Source organism: Beauveria bassiana, assembly GCF_000280675.1.
Source record: "Beauveria bassiana ARSEF 2860 unplaced genomic scaffold BBA_S00009, whole genome shotgun sequence".
In the NCBI taxonomy this organism is placed as follows: domain Eukaryota; kingdom Fungi; phylum Ascomycota; class Sordariomycetes; order Hypocreales; family Cordycipitaceae; genus Beauveria; species Beauveria bassiana.
Genome location: NW_007930844.1, coordinates 1 through 4,014, shown reverse-complemented (window position 1 = coordinate 4,014; position 4,014 = coordinate 1).

The following is a 4,014-nucleotide window of genomic DNA, read 5'->3' as shown; positions in this document are numbered from 1 at the left end:
ATCTTTATTAAGGTAATATTAACCTTATTTATTATTACTAGGTCTATAATAAGGCTTATTATATCTTATAAGATATCTTTATTTAAAACTCCTTTTATTATTATTATATACTTTCTTTAGGTAAGTATTACCTTTAATATAAAAGCTAACTTAACTTATAATAAGTCTTTTATATACTCTTTTATTTTTTTATAAAAGGAGATTATAATATCTTTAAAAAGTAAGTATTATATTATTATTATAATATTAGCCTAAAATATTTTATTTACTATATTAACTATTTCTTTAAGGGTTATCCTTTTTACTTAATTATTATAACTCTAATAATTAATAATTATTTTATATTTATAATATATAAATATTAGCTTTATTAAGGGTTTTATTTAGTCTTAGGCTATTATTAGAATATATAATATTTATTAAGGATTACCTAGTTATATTAGAGTTTTTATAATAATTTCTTTTATACTTAAAAGGGGGGATATAGGTAGTTTACCCCTAACTTACTACTATACTTAGCTAATTTACCTTAAGAGGGACTATATCTTACCTTAGGATATTTCTAATATAAGGAGGAGAAGCTCTTTTTCTAGTTTTTTAATATATCTAGGTTATAGCTAACTTATAACTATATTACCCTTAATAGGTGGTTATATAGTCTTATAACCTCTTTTAACTACGTTTTTAGTGTTTTCTAGTATATCTACTATACTAGTGTATTAGGACTAATCTAGTCCTATCCTACTACTAGGACTTAAGTTATTTACCTAAAAAATAAGTTATTTATAGTTTTATCTTATAGTTAGGTGTAGTGTAGGTGTGGCCTAGACTCTTATAGTGAAGGTATATTACTAAATATAGTTACTACTTAGAAAGCTAATTATAATAGTTTTTATTATAGTAAATATAGATAAGGCACCTTTACCTTTAGTTCTAAAAAGAGATAAAAGAAGAGATAACTTTATTAGAGTAATATTATAATTAATAAAATAATCTAATAAAGTAAGCTAGCTTTATAGAGTAGATATATATATCTTTATATACTAGAAGAATAGATATTAGGTATATTACTTTATAGAAGATTAGGAATTTCTACTATCTCCTAAAGCCTTTATAAGTTATAACTACTCCCTATTTACTTATAAATATAAGACTAATAGTACTAAAAGATAGAATATACCTACTAGTAGTAATATATAGACTAGTAGATTTTTAATTAATATAAGTTTAGTAAATAATTTAAGGAATAAATAGATTATATAGATAATAACCTATTACTATTTACCTTATATAATAGTCCTACTAAACTAGATAACTAAGTGTATTTATAATAGATCTATATATATATTAAATATTAGTTAAAGTAGAAATAGTTAGTATTTATAGATATAAAAGAAAGGTAATACTTCTAAAACTTAAAAAAGAAATTTATTTAAAATAATTATTTTATAAAGGATATATATCTAGCTATAGATTAGGCTAGATAATACTAAATAGAGCTATAGCCTAATTAATCTAGGCTAATCTAGACTAGGCTAGGCTAAGCTAAGCTAGGCTAAGCTAGACTAAGCTAAGCTAGGCTAAGTTAAACTAGACTAAGCTAGGCTAAGCTAGGCTAAGCTAGACTAGGATAAACTCTAACTATTAAGACTTTAATACCCTTATTAAACTTATAGAGCTATTTTTAGCTTCTTAAAAAAATATAGGTTATCTTATCTTAAATACTTATATTAAATATCTTTTAGTAACTCCTTTAACTAGTTAATACTAAGAAAGCTTTTAGTCTTATAAAGAGAGAAGTCGGTTTTTATAACTAAACTTTAGATTTAAAGTTTAATAGTACTAGTTACGAAAGTATATATATAGTATAGAGGCGAGTAAAGAGTAGTTTATTAAGCCTAAAAGCTTAAAGATATAATATATTAAATAAGGAGGTAGAAGTTTTAGCTATAAAATATAAATAAGAAAGCTTATAGTAAAAATAAATTATATTATTAGTATAGAACTAAGTAAAAATAATACTTTTTTTTTAATATCTATAGCCTTATTTATAAAGCTTTATACTATATACTCTTTAGATATAGTTCTTAAAGCTATCTAATATTAGTAAGAAGTTACCTAGATATTAGTATTTAAGATAATAGTAAATAAAGGCTATAGCTTTATTTTTATAATATAAGTAAACACTTTCTATATAATTTATTATATATTAAGGTTACTTAGACTTTCTTAAGTGCGTTTTATATATAAGTTAGTTATTACCTATATAATAAATATATTATATCTTACCTAAAAGAAGTAAAATACCTTTAAATAGTTTAAGCTTAATAATAAACTTAGACTTAGCTATTTTAAAAGATAATTCTTTACTTATATTATAAGAAGAGACTAACTATAGTTAATATAGCTCTTAGTAACTAGTAAGATAAACTATTTTATTTATAATATAGATTTTATAGCCTATAATCTCCTTAAGTCTTATATTAATATTAAAGTTATAAAGAATAGGCTATAGGTAAGTTCTCTTAAAGAGTTAGTACTTAATAAAGGGCTTAGCCTTTTTTTTAATAACTACTCTATTTAATTACCTCTCTAGCTCTTTATTATATATCTATTAATAGTAAATATCTTAGTACTCTTTTATTATATTTTCTTTAAAAGCCTTTTCTATATTTTATAGATTATAATAATAATACCTTTTATACTTATCTTATATATCTATTAGTATTAACTTAATAAGTCTATATTACTATTAAAGCTTAATTACCATTTTCTTTACCTCTCTTATCATCTATATTACCTCTAGGTTAAGTAGAAGCCTAGCTAACTCTACTTTAAGGATTATATAGGGAACTTTAAGATTATATTAAATACTTATATATAAAAATACCTTTATTAGCTTATTTATAGATAGGTCTTTTTTAAGATATATATTTTATATATTAAAACTAACTTACTAGTTAAGGTAAGTATTAACTAAGTACCTAGTTATTAGGTTATACTATATAACCTAGTCTATAATAAGATTTAAGGTAACTTTAAGAAGGGTATTTATATTATTATAATATATATAATATAATATTTATTTATCCTCAGAGCCTAAATCTAATCTAATTTTATTAAGGTAGAATATATAGGTAGAGTATTTTATAAGATCTATACTAGACTTCTCCTAACCTCTTACTATACTTTATATTAACCTTTAAAAAATAGGAGTTTTAAGTATTAATGTCTTCTAGTTTACCTTAGTAGCTACCCTTCTAATCTTAGTAGAAAAAAATAATGTTATATAGGTAAAGCTATTAATATCTACTATATTATTATAAATCGCCTATACTAAGATATAGCTAATAGAATAGAGAATAAGAAGAGGGTTCTTATAAAATAAAAAAATAGTCCTCCTAGTTAATTAGTAAACTTAATTAATAATAAAAAATATATTATAATATATATAGTTTTAGCTTATTATTTATACCTTTATAGTAATAAAAAAACACCTTTATAACTAGTATATCTTATCCTTTACTATTTAGGTCTTTTATAATTTAGAGGATAATATCCTTATAATAAAGTACTTTATATAGTTATATAATCTCCTTATTATTATCTTATTTATTAGTAGTAGTTAGCTAACTAACTTTTAATTTAGGTAGAAGTATATTAATACCTTTATTCTTATTATAGCTACACTTAATGTTACTCGTATTATCTCTATCGCCGCCGTCGTCGCTTTCTCTGTTGTCGCTTTCTCTGTTATCACTTTCTTTATTATTATTAAATATAGAGTTATAGAGATTAATATTAAGACTATCGTTAAGACTAGAGCTAGTATTAGGTCTAGACTTAGGTTTAGGCTTATAGCTAGGCGTAGTAGTTAGCTTCTACTACTAGTTTATTTTATAGTCTAAGATACCTAATGTAACGATGGCTTAATCCTAATCCATAGTTGGTCTGTTTCTTAGGTAGTGAGTTAGGCTTAAATGCTATAAGGTAATAATAAGCAGTATCTTCACG